Below are 13,427 nucleotides of genomic sequence, written 5' to 3'. Positions count from 1 at the left end.
GTTTGTTTTCAACTCATAAATTATGTTAACAAGTCTTTTCTGCAAATTAATGTACTCTTTGGTCACTTTATCGTGTTTCTCATTCAGAGTTACGAACTGAGACTGTAAGTTATCTCGGCCATCTTGTAGATCACTGTAGTTTCTTTTCCATTCAGAACTTACGTTAAAGAGTCTTTCCTGCAGTTCACTGTTGTTTCTGTTGCATTCAAGCTGTAAATTCTCTCGGCTATCCTGAAGATCACTGTAGTTTGTTTTCAATTCATAAATTATGTTAACAAATCTTTCTTGCAGATTAATGTACTGTTTGGTCACTTTAACATATTTCTCATTCAGAGTTGTGTGCTGAGACTGTAAGTTATCTCGGCTTTCTTGAAGATCACTGTAGTTTCTTTCCCTTTCAGAACTTACGTTAACAAGTGTTTCCTTCAGATTACTGAACCCTTCGGTCAGTTCATCAAGTTTCTCATTCAGAGTTACGTACTTTGACTGCAGTTCACTGCACTTTCTTTTCCTTTCGGCCTTCAGCATATCTCGACTTTCCTGCAGTTCACTGTTGTTTCTTTCGTTTTTGGACTGCAGGGTAGCCTGATCCTCAGACAGAGCGCTGTACTTACTGGTCAAGATGTAACTTGGATTTCTTAACTCCTCCAGCTCTTGATCCTTGTGATTTAATTTTATGAAATCTGAGGAAATCAAATCATGTCATACAATCAGTAATATAAAATAATATATCTTTTACACGTGAGTTAAGAGTGCTCTCAGTTTTGCAGTGATAAAGAATCCCTTGCCATGTTTCCTGCTCATTTTACTCCATCACAGTTTGTAATGACAGATGAAGATTGTGCCTTACTAGTTTTCAGTGTGGAACAGCAGCTCTGTTTTTCACCTTTTATTTTAATCAACGTAAAGTGGGTATGAACAAGCTGAGATAGACTTTAATCTTTATTTGTTATTTGTGTCAAGTCTCAACATCCGGGCCCTTACCTGACCTCAAACAGTCCACATGACCCCCTAGTAGGTCGTAACCCAGAATGGCACAGTGTGTCACGCATGTGTGTCCTTAGGTCACCTTCTGGTCTCATCTGAGGTAAGCCTATCGTTTTCATTTTTTTATTTCAAGTAAACAGGGTGACCCGATTGGCACCCCAACATTTAGCCCAAGTCCTGTCCTTCCTTATTCTGATGACAAGTGGCATAGTCAGAAATCTGCCAACCTGGTAGAATCACCACCTAGCAGACCAGTTAAACCAGTTACAAATTCACCACAGGCAGACGTGGCAGAAGCCAAAGCATGACTTGAGGCAGTGGAAGCCCAACACCTTGGACGAGGACAGGGACCGGCCCAACTGAAGTCCTAATGTGTCCACAAGATGATGTTGAGTTGTACCTGCTGATTTCTGAGCACACTGCTGCCTGGCACCGCTGGCCATCATGAATGGGCACATCTACTCAATGCCTTCCTAACAGGTCAAGCACAACAGGCATATTATGATTTGGAGGAAGAAGATGGGTACATGACAGCACAAGGTTAACAAATCCTGCAGTTTTAGCCCTTGGCGTCACAGTGATAGCCTCTGGTCAGTGGTCTGTCAACAGGATCAGAGCTCCATAAGGCAGTGCACTTATCACCTGAAGGAGACGCCACCTCTTGGGAGTGCCTCGCTTTTACAGTTCAAGGACTCCAAGGGGCATGGCCAGTTACCCTCAGTGGGCATCCTCTCTGACCTCTGGGGGATAAGAGACATACAAGTGTTAGTAATTGCGCCCCCTGGTGTCCCAGAGTGGTAGTGCTTACCTCAGATGAGCCCAGAAGGTGACCCCCAAACACACATGTATGACAAGTGCAATGCAGTAAGAAAGAAGTCAATAAATAGTCCATAAAAAGGCCGTTCAATTGTGGAGGTTAAAAACAGACAATCAATACTTTAAAGTCTCTCGTTGAAATGATTCAAGGCATCAGGTTAGTCTCCTCGACAAGATAAGCACACCTCTCTCAGCCCCCATCAGCTGACTCTCGTCCCACCTGCCCTCTCCAGCTTCGGCCGAGACACACCTAGCCGGCCCCCCGTCATCACATATGCTGTATTTTCTCTTCACTGTTTTCATCTTTAACATTAGTGACGTCTATTGAGATGACAGTTGAGTATTTTGTGTAACGCTTATTGTTGTTAATGTTTCTTCAGAACAGTAAATGATAATTTAGGGCGCATTACATGATAAATACATAAAACGAGACAACAAATGCACTCGTCTCCTAAACTCCACAGGTCTTTAGAAGTTAAACATAACTTAGGCTGGAGGAGGCTGTGATGCGGACCCTGGACGACAGCAGTTTAAAGAGAGGGAATGGAGTCAGGAGACGACACAGACAGATAACTGGGAGACAAATATTTAAATAAGCAAAGAAGGGGGAGAGGGGGGTGTTGATTGTTTTTATTTTATATTTATAATTATTTTGAATTCTATAAATGATAATTTCCCCTTCATCACAAATAAAGTATAATCAGTTCTAAAAGCACTCTCATGTGATCTAATGTTAAATATCCTGAGATTTCTTATACAATGAGATGACGCCACAGAGTAACGCAGGACCACAGCAGAGCGTCCCAGAAGTAAACCAGTATGTCTCATATAAGAGTAGTCTCAGATATTAAACTGGGATTACCTCACAGCAGTAACACAGCATTGTAGCAGCTAGCTAAGTGCCCTGAAGAGGGAGGGGCTGGATGTCTGATTGACAAGTGACCTGTCACACAGAGATGCAGGCTCTGCATTGCACAAGTTTCACGAAGGTCTGCACTTCATCCATCAAGCCTGGGAAGACTCAAGAAGGCAGAGGACCAAATAAACAGCAGACCCACGAAGAAGATGAGGATGGGATTTGGTTGATCACTGGGAGAGAGCATGTCGGTATGAAGGACCATCAGCGATCCTGGCTGTGCTCCACGATGGGGATGGCACACGAGTAGCAGCTGGTAAGAGTGGCACAGTGCAATTTGACAGGTTAGTCTTCCTGAGATCACCTCCAGGTTTATCAGAGGTAAGCGATGCCACTGCAGGGCGAGAGGGGGCGCAGTCACTAACATTAGAGCCAACCCACCTACAGCCAGTGCCACCTTTGAGATGTCATTTATGTTCTGCATCAGGACAGAAAATCAGTAGGCCATAAAGGTAAAAGAATAAAAGATCAAGATATGAAATATTAAAAATAAAGAGTTAATAAGTAACACAGTATTGTAATCTTTGATAAACACAAAAGTGTGATGGCACCTTAAATGTCATTGTGGCGATTGTGTCACTGACTGTGACTTTCAGTGTGCACTGCTCACCAACAGAATGACGCGTTTAGGCAACAAAACCACAACATGTTGGCACCCACTGAGAAACAACATGGCATCACAGCCAAATGAAATCAGCACATTAAAATGCTGTAATAAGCCACAGAACAAGAAGGTGAAACATTTCAAATTAGCAGACGTCACAATGTTCCTCCAGACGCTCCTGTCTATGAATACAATGCAGTGGTCACTTGATGGGTGGGCAGGGGACAGAAACGAAGAAGCTCAAAGGAGACCTGTCCTCCAGCGTGGTGTATTATTAACCCCTGAGACAGCCATCCTCTGAGCTTCACTACTCTGAAGTTACTTTGGGATTCTTTTTTGGTTTTTCTTCTTTCATTAACCTGAGTTTTGTAGTTGGTTTGTTGTTCTCTCATTTTGATTTGTTGCTGTTCTCTAAACTGCCTACATATGACCCTCTGTCTGCGTTCTGACAAGTCTTTGTGGTATTTGGACTTGTAACAAGAAATGGCTTTAATAAATCTCATTGCTGTGTTTAAGTCGCTCATTCAGATTTCTATTCACCTTCAGCTTTACATAAGGTCACAACTGGTATTGTCACGCATGCCCGTCAGAGGCTCACCCTCCAAGTTCTTCACAGGTATGTGATACCACCCCGGGCCAGGAGGGGGCGCTGTGGCTAACTGTCTTGTCCTTTTCTTCCACCAAAGTGCAGAGAAAACGCCCAGTGAGGGCAACTGACTCCGCCCCTTCCTGTCCCTGGGCTCTAAGAACTTGACATCCCAGAAGGAAGTGTCACGTCTATCCAGAGCGACCAGAGCTAAGGAGCTCTGTGACTTTCAGATGGCAGACAAGAAAGCTGATTAATGACAGTCTCTTTATTACTGTGACAATAGTTTTGATTCCTTTTAGGCCATCGAGAGTTTGCTTCTATTTGGACTTAGAAGTTTACAGGGATGGCCGGGTTGGCACCCCAGAAATTCTTCTTCATTTGAGCCTGTTATTCCTTCAGATGACCCCACTATGTACACTGAATTACAGTCACATGATTAGCTGTTTTGAGGTCATGAGCAAGTCCTCCTAATAAAGGGCCAATGACTGTGAATATAAAAAATACACAAAGCATTCACATTTCCTTCACTTTTCAATGCCACGTCAGTACAGAGGATACTTACAGTAAACAGAAAGGGATACGAGGCCGGCCACTAGGAGAACACCGAAGATCTTCATCATCTTCACAAGGTTGACTCTCCTTTCTGCTCTAACAGGAGGCACTGGAGCTGCAAGACAAGTAAGGTGGAGTGAGATCAGAGACTGAATAGCACATGAACTACCTGATGACTGACAAAGTGGGCACTGGCCATTCTTCTAGGCTTTAGTGGCCCTCCAGGCCTGTTAAAGTAGCAGATTTAGCAGATGTCCAGCTGTGTCTTCTCTCACTAACAGTCCAAACTAAGTGACTGAACTCCACCAGAATCTGCTGGTAGTTCATCTGATGATAAACGTGGAAGTCAGACATCTTACCTGAGGCCACTCAGCAAACGTCTTGAGTCAGAAGACATGAAATGGACTCCAGCAAGAACAAAGAGCCATAATTCAAGGAATGAGCGGAGACAGACAGAATAACTTGACTGTGAGCAGGTCCTGATTTTGTGACTGAAAGTGACTTTAAACCAATCATGAGGTGTTAGAATTCCTTTATAAAAATGAGCTGCACCCTCGTATTCAGTCAGAGAGGCACACACACTCACTGATCTCTAAGGAGCCTTCTGAGGGGACCCAGGACCCCCACTCTCCAAAATGACTGATAATCTCTACAATGGCTCTCTTAAAGTTAAAAGCTGAGAACTCACAACCACTTTCTCTTTGTGGATCTTAAACCACAGCACCTGCCCTTCAGAAGAGGTCACCCACCTGAAACTAAGCATCTTCATGCCAGGACTTGGATGGGAGACCATCTGGGAAGAGCTTGGGTTACTGCTGATGGAAGAGGTATTGGTGACGCCAGGAGGGGCGCTTACCCTGTGGTCTGTGTATGGAACCCAATGCCCCAGTGCAGTGATGGTGACACTGTGTAATAAAAATGGTGCCATCCTTCAGATGAGACGTAAAATTGAGGTCCTAACTCTCTGTGGTCATCAAAGACCCTGAGCATCCTTCATAAAGAGCGGGTGTATCTCGATGTCCAGGCTAAACTGCCATCCATGGCCTAGTCACTCTGACCCTCATCATCCTCTGTCTCTGATTGGCTCTCTGTCTCTCAGCACTTCACCACCTAACAGCTAATGTGTGGTAGCGTAGTGGCGCAATGATGGCTGCCATCGAATCATCCAGGAGGATGCTGCACATTAGTGGGGGTGTAAGTGGCTCTCCACTCACTTTGTAAAGCCGTTGAGGAGTGAGAAGAGCACAATATCAATGTAAAGGATTAATTATTATTATTAATATTAATATTAATGTCTCCGCCAAGACAAACTGTGGTGTGGGCCAGTGAGCTAAAAAGAAAAGCAGAAAGAGAGGTAGCCACTGTTTGAAGGAGGACATTCAGCAGCTAAACTCTTGTGCCACAAACAGTAACGCTCTTCTCTATGAAGCTGCACACAACACAACAAAGCAACAACTCCACACAACATCAGACATCATCCATAAAGACTTGGCATCGTTAAACTAGTTAAACTGAGTGCCCAGATAAATGAAAACTCTAAAGAGCAGTAAACTGCCAGCCTCTCTCTGTCTGATATGTTGGTCTGTCTAGTGTGGCAGGGTCCTGTCGTACAGATCACCATACTTTATATACGCACTTACATATTTCTATAATCCTTGTGTTTATCAATACTTTGTGTTATTCTGTTTCTTCAACGAGTGGCCTTCATTTAAACTGATCTAACAGTCAGAGACCCTCATCCTACGACAGAGGAAGGTGAGGTAAATAAAGAAGGAGCCTTCCCTAATGATTTGATCAATGGCCGAGTTAAACCTCTCCTCCTTCACACATCATTCTGATTGTCCCTGGTGGTCAGTTAAAGTTCATTTTCCTTTCCTGCACTGGTGCCCCACCACCAATGGTGACATTAACTGGTCTCCCCTTCACTCCCACTTGCTGTTGTCACATCGACATTCCTGTTCCGTGTCCTCATGACGTGTTTTCTTGTCGGTGACCACGTCCAGACCTCAGCACAGGCTCACCTGATTATTATTATCACAATGTCAGCTGTTGTCACCTTACTTGTCACGTCTTTGTGTTTCTTTAAGACTAACTTACCTGTCACTTGGCACAGTTAAGTGAAACTTTATTACTACCTTGAGAAAATGGACTCCAGTCTACAAACTGGTGACAAACTAAATGAGCGAATGTGTTTTCATTTTATGTAATCTTTATTTCATTCATTTTTAGAATTTATTGTCAAATATTCCTTAACAGCTGATAATGCCTGATAGTGTGACACTGGCAGAGTAACATTTTGAAATATGTTTCCCTTCACGTCCCTTTCTCTTTTCTGTCCCTCAGACAGATCGGAGTCTCTCTCTGTGTTTGACGGTCAGACATGGCATGCTGTGCTCTGATGGCCGTCCAGTAGAATTCGAAGCACTCACAATGTCTACTCTGTCCCTCTTCCTGTGTCGCTCAGAGTCACAGATGATGTTTCTGTGCCTTTTGCTGCTCTCCACTGTCGGTGCCAAGGTGGATGGACTGGCATTACCTTATGGCCTACCTGGACATGAAGCCATAAGCGAGGATTTGGATGGACAGGCGCCCTGGTTGGGTTGGCTGCTGGTGCCTTTCCTTGACAGGAAGATGTAATGAAGGATAAGGAAAGACTGTCTCTTGGGACCATCTATTACTCCAGGAGACCAGACAATAACCAGACAATGGCGGCGCACACAGACACTGCGGTTTTGTGCTCCCCGAATAGTTGCTCTTTTCTGCCATTATTTTTCTTAATATTGACTTTCATCGTTTTACACACAGAAGCGAGCATCCACTACAGTCTCCAAAATCTTCTATTGATCGTCTCTAACACCAAAGATAATTATTATAACACAGAAGCAATACCACAGGAGATTCTCAGATCACCGGGACTTACGTTGACTCCTACACTTGGAAGATGGCCACGTAGACGACACAGGGAGAGGACGCAAAAAAGAGGCAAGCGAGCAGGATTACTAACGAGGCTAAAGGCTGCTCCTCATAAAACCCCTCTTCATAGCCTTCTTCTTGTGAATACTAGATCACTCACAAATAAAATGGACGAGCTCCGACTGGATATTACCACACATAAAGCTACAAGGGACTGCTGCCTTTTGATTTTTACTGAGACATGGCTGGATCCCACCATACCGGACATAGCAGTTGAACTTGCAGGTTGCTCGCTCCATCGAGCTGATCGGACCCCCGATTCTGGTAAGAAAACAGGAGGAGGACTGTGTGTCCATACTAATAATGCTCGGTACACTAATATAACTATAATCAACAAGTTTTGTTGCCCAGACGTGGAATATCTGATGCTAAGATGCTGACCGTTTTACCTACCGAGAGGACGTACCGTCGTTATTGTTACTGCAGTATTCATACTGTACCTCCTCAGGCTAATGTTAAGTCAGCACTTGAAATATTGTTTGACGTTATCAGCAAACAACACAACTCGCACCCTGATGCAGTTTTTATCATCGCTGGGGATTTTAATCAAGCGAATCTTAAGGATGTATTCCCCAGAGTTTATCAGCATGTACATTGTAAAACCAGAGGGGAGAACACCTTAGAGCAGGTCTGTCTATACAAACATAAAAGACGCCTATAAGGCCATTCCACGTCCCCACCTCGGCCAGTCTGATCATCTCTCTTTGTCTCTTGTTCCAGCGCACAAAGCCCTTATCTGAAGTACTAATCCAATCAGCAAGACTGTTAAAGTTTGGCCTGAAGCGGCCATTTGCCAACTCCAGGACTGCTTTGAACAAACAGACAGACTTCAGAGACATATACTTCATCTGTGCTGTCATATATTAATTACTGTGTGGACAATGTCACTGTCAACAACAGGATTAAGGTCTACCCAAATGAGAAACCATGGATGAATAGTGAAGTCAAACAGCTGCTCATGGAAAGGGACAAAGCCTTTAAATTAGGAGACACCTCAGCCTACAGAGCTGGCAGAGCCAACCTCAAGAAGGGCATCAAGTCTGCTAAACTAATGAACAACAACGGATTGAGGAGGACTTTGACAGAAACTCAAACTCACAGCGGATGTGGCAAGGCATCTGATTAATCACGGATTACAAAAAGAAAAATGACGTCCAAGACACACTGGCCAATAACAATGCCAGCCTAGCAGAGGAACTTAACAGTTTCTTTGTACGGTTTGACAAGGACAATAACCAGCCTCTAGTCAGTTTCGAGCTGACCGGAGACTCACAGCCTGTGGTCATACACATACATGATGTGCAGCGGGCACTCGAAAACATCAATACGAGGAAGGCAGCAGGTCCTGATAATGTGCAAGGACGTGTGCTCCAGGCCTGTGCTGACCAATTAGCGGAGGTATTTACACACATATTCAACATCTCTCTCTCCTCAGGTGTAGTCCCCTTGTGCCCGAAATCCACAACCATTGTACCTGTGCCCAAAAACCGAGGACAACCTGTCTTAATGACTATCGACCAGTCGCACTAACCCCTGTCATCACAAAGTGCGTTGAACGACTGGTAATCACCCACATCACAGCCTCCATCCCAGCTGATCGAGACCAACAGCAGTGTGCCTATCGGTCAAACAGATCAACTGAGGACGCCATCTGTGTGGCTCTACATGCTGCTCTCTCGCACTTGTAAAAGCCCAACACCTACGTATGTTAGGATGCTCTTCATTTAATCCCATCATACCTAACCAGCTGATCATAAAGCTCTACGCACTAGGACTTGCTCCGTCCATATGCAACTGGTTACTGGATTTTCTCACCAACCGCCCCCAGTCTGTCAGGATTGGCAAACACACAACCTCCACCCTTACCCTGAGCACTGGTGTGCCCCAAGGATGTGTCCTAAGTCCCCTTCTCTATGCACTCTTCACCCATGACTGTCAACCCATCCACCAATCAAACATTATCGTTAAATCTGTGGATGATACGACTGTCATTGGGCTTCTAACAGACAACAGTGAAGCTGCATAGAAAGAAGAGGTTCAGAATCTGACAGCATGGTGCAACACCAACAACCTGGTCTTAAATACCAAAAACACCAAAGAAGTTCTTCTGGCCTTTAGGACCACTAAAACGACCAATCACAGTCCGATAACAATCAATGCAGATGCTGTGGAAGAGAGTTTCCAGCTTTACGTTTCTAGGAGTCACCATCTCAGAGGACCTGTCCTGGGCTAGAATAGGCAAAGCACAACAACGCCTCGATTTTCTAAGGAAGCTAAGGAGAGCTGACCTCCCCCAGAGGCTGCTGGTTAATTTCTATAGACGCACTACAGAGAGCATCTTAACTAACTGCATGATGGCCTGCAGGTACAACAGCTGCACCAAAGCTGCTAAAGAAGCCCTGCAGCGGGTCATAAAAACAGCAGAGGCCATCATTGGGACTGAACTGCCATCACTCGAACTCTCGTATAAGACTCGCTGTGTGAGGAGGGCCAAAAACATTCTCAAGGACAAAACTCATCCTGGAAATTCTTGGTTTGAGCTCCTCCGTCCGGCAGACGCTTTAGGTCAATCCGTGGACTCACAAACAGACTAAAAAAGAGCTTTTTCACTTGTGCCATAAACTTTGTGAACTCTGAATCTCCTCATCTGAGATCATTTTTAACTGAACATGTGCGATAAGCTATATTGGTAATGTGCAATATACTAATGTATTACAATATAGAATATGGAATGTACTATTCATTAACAGGTGCAGGAACAATGTATGCTGCTGTACGCTGAGTAATAATAATTTACTTTAATGGTTACTTGATCACTTGACACTGTATACGACATACTTGGAATTATTTGACTTTTCTTTAAATGCACCTTGGGGCTGTCACAAAAGAAATTTCATTGTGTTACACAAAGACAATAAAGTGCTTGAACTTGAACTTGAGCAGCATCTCTTGGGTACAGCTGCCATCTGTACACCCGCAGGGCACCTTGGGAATTGTAGTCGTGATGGTCAGCCCTGTCAGGGTATGTGGGTACCACCAGAGAGAGAGCTGAGGGGAGAGGATTCACAATCTGTAAGGAGGTTCTACCTGAGCCAGAAGTCATCTGTGATGCTCTTACCAGAAGATACACCTCTCCTTGAAAACATCTCTCACGCTCTCTCTTTGTGGATCTGAAGGTCTCAGGGCTGGACACGTTCTAAAACTCCCCCTGAACATGAAGGAGGACCACGAGCTCTAACCTCAGCTCTTCACTTCTCGTCCTGTGTGCATGTGACTGAACGCACTCTGAACAGGATTCGTTCTTCAAATGAACCTCTTGAGGACGTATCTGTCACATCAGAGTCACACTTTTCTTATGAAATTGTAGAGGACACAGCAAAGAGGCTAAGATCAAAGTGAACTGAGGCAGAGCACACCAAACACTGACCACCGGAGAGTGAAGACACGACATCAGTAAATGAATCTACTCGAGGTGGAGTTACTCACTTGAACCTGGCGTGACAGTAACACCTACCACACAATATGGGGCACCTCCATAAATACCTGATGTCACTCAAACTGCTTCTTCTCTGCCATGTTAAATTAGCACTCTGAACAGACGACCAAAACTTGGCTTTCTCAGATTTAGTCACCAGTGTGTGACACGAACAGAGAGAGCTGTGACGAGTCCACTCTTAGCTTTTAAAAGCGTTTGTCTAAATTACAAACAAGAGCACAACTGTGTCTTACAGCGAGAAAGAGTGAGCAGACTGTTCAACGACATGAAGGTTCAAAATTCACAGAGAGAGGGGACCATAAACTGGGAATCTCACTGAAATGGCTCATCGTGAGAAGGTGAAGCAGACAATTCATTCATTAACATCAGCCATCCATTCCTCTTCCTTACACTTCAAAACACCACAATACATCAAAGTCCTACCTTACCTGCCTTGACAGAATAATAATTGTATTTATTTTAAGTATATTAAGTAGGAGTACAGCGCCTACCTGTGTGCCCATCTGCTCCACTGCCATGTTCTGATTCTTCAATGGTACAGAAGTCCTCAGCGAGTTTCACAGCACTCTGAACTTGTCAGCCATCTTTATGAACGCTGCAGAGGGATTGAAAGAGAAAGAAGTTCCAGTTATTTCTAATCCAGGATTCTGTTGTTCTTCTGATATCTTCAGGCAGGTCAGCTAAGCAGAGATCACCAAATACAAACAAGTAGGAGCTCAAAGTTATATTGTGAAAAGCCTTGTGCCTGTCCCAGTAAAGGGGGGCGCGTGATTTTGTGTTTTATCAAATCAGTGAAGTGTCACCAAGGTGCCAATAAGATGAACCAGGCTGTCATTCCTACCACACTCCTCACTGCAGACTAACTGTCCATGTCGACATCTCTCACCACCTGGAATTACTTTACTGCTACTCTGGAACTCCTCATAGAGCTGAGACTCTCTTGTAAAGTAGTGCATCTATCTATCTATCTATCTATCTATCTATCTATCTATCTATCTATCTATCTATCTATCTATCTATCTATCTATCTATCTATCTATCTATCATATAGTGCCTTTCACATCTATCTATCTATCTATCTATCTATCTATCTATCTATCTATCTATCTATCATATCTATCTATCCATCCATCCATCCATCCATCCATCTGTCTACAGTGTGAATATAAATGAATCCTGACTGTAAATCTGTGGAGTGACTTGAAGACTGCAGTCCACCAGCGGTCACCATCCAGTCTGACTGAGTGTGGACAGTAAAGACGAATATCACACAGTCCAGATGGGCACAGTGGGTACAGAAGGTCACCACAGACTCAGGGCTGGCATCAAAGCTAAAGGGGGTTTGCTTTAAGAAGAAAGATTACTTCATATCTTTAAAACTAAATTAGAAAACCAAGAAGGCTTCAGAGTTATCTAATCAAATTACCAGAACAGATCAAGAATACGGCAGGTCTCCAAATGAGGCACTTTATAGGTAAAGACCGGCTTTACAATCAGAATGTAACATTCTGAGAACAAAAGAAACAGAACATCTCATCTTTAAACTGTGACATCATTACTATGAACACAGAGAGAGCTGACAACTCAATAAATCTACAAGCAGGAAGTCTGCAACACAGTAACAGAAATGACCAACAAATATGGAGATAAAATCATTGACCATACAAATGTAAGCCACACATTCAGAGAGTTCTAGAAGTCCTGATATTCTCTCCAGTTTAAAGAAGATAAGACACAAGACTTCCTTTAAGGAGGCATCCTGGCGGTTGATCTGCTGGACGTCCCTCACATCTTATTATCTTTGGATACAGAAAAGCATTTGACATCTTTGAATGGGACGAGCTCTTCATCACATTTCACAAATCTAGGCTTGGCCCAAATATAAGTGCATGGATCAAACTACTTTATATTACTCCACAAGTCTCTGTTTGTATTCACATTATTTCAAACTCACTCCTTCAAGCTGGATGCCATCTGTCACCATTGCACTACACGGTCACCACTGAGCCATTGGCTGTTCACTTTTAAAATGTATCAGAGATAAAGAGGATTATCAGTTCAGGCCTTGAACACACAATATCAGCATATGCAGATGATACAGTACTGTATATATCTGACCCAGTGCATTCTGGGCCAGCAGTCCTAACAGTACTTGCATTGTTTCACAAGATATCTGGACTCAGACTCGTCTCAATAAAGTGAGCTTTGTCCAGTGAACTCTCCAGCACACAATACTAGACTGGCACCTTCCCATTTATTTTAGCAGATCAGTTTAAATATCTGGGGCTAAACATCACAAGTCAATATAAAGATCTTTACCAACAACATCTTGCTATTCAAACTGTAATGATCAGGACATCAACACAAATTGATGAATATACACAAGCCTGGTCTGCAATACAAATCAAATCTCGCTGTACTTCTTTATATGCCCTGCTCTGTGCCCAGTAAATACAAATTATCGTCAATATACTAATAATTCAATTGTCCGTCA

The 13,427-nt window shown here is 43.6% G+C and overlaps 1 long non-coding RNA gene across 1 annotated transcript; it reads right to left on the bottom strand.

Annotated features, from left to right (window-relative positions):
* Positions 1–595: 595 nt before the first annotated feature.
* LOC120524184 lies at positions 596–11,494 on the bottom strand. Its single transcript, XR_005632750.1, has 3 exons — positions 11,425–11,494; positions 4,475–4,579; positions 596–683 (listed from the first exon to the last, which is right to left on the bottom strand). It is a non-coding gene; the product is annotated as an uncharacterized LOC120524184 (long non-coding RNA).
* Between the last annotated feature and the right edge of the window lie 1,933 nt (positions 11,495–13,427).

The sequence above is a fragment of the Polypterus senegalus genome, chromosome 2, assembly GCF_016835505.1.
Source record: "Polypterus senegalus isolate Bchr_013 chromosome 2, ASM1683550v1, whole genome shotgun sequence".
Lineage (NCBI taxonomy): Eukaryota > Metazoa > Chordata > Cladistia > Polypteriformes > Polypteridae > Polypterus > Polypterus senegalus.
The sequence above is the reverse complement of the archived record's forward strand: the minus strand, read 5'-3'. Positions and strand labels throughout refer to the sequence as shown.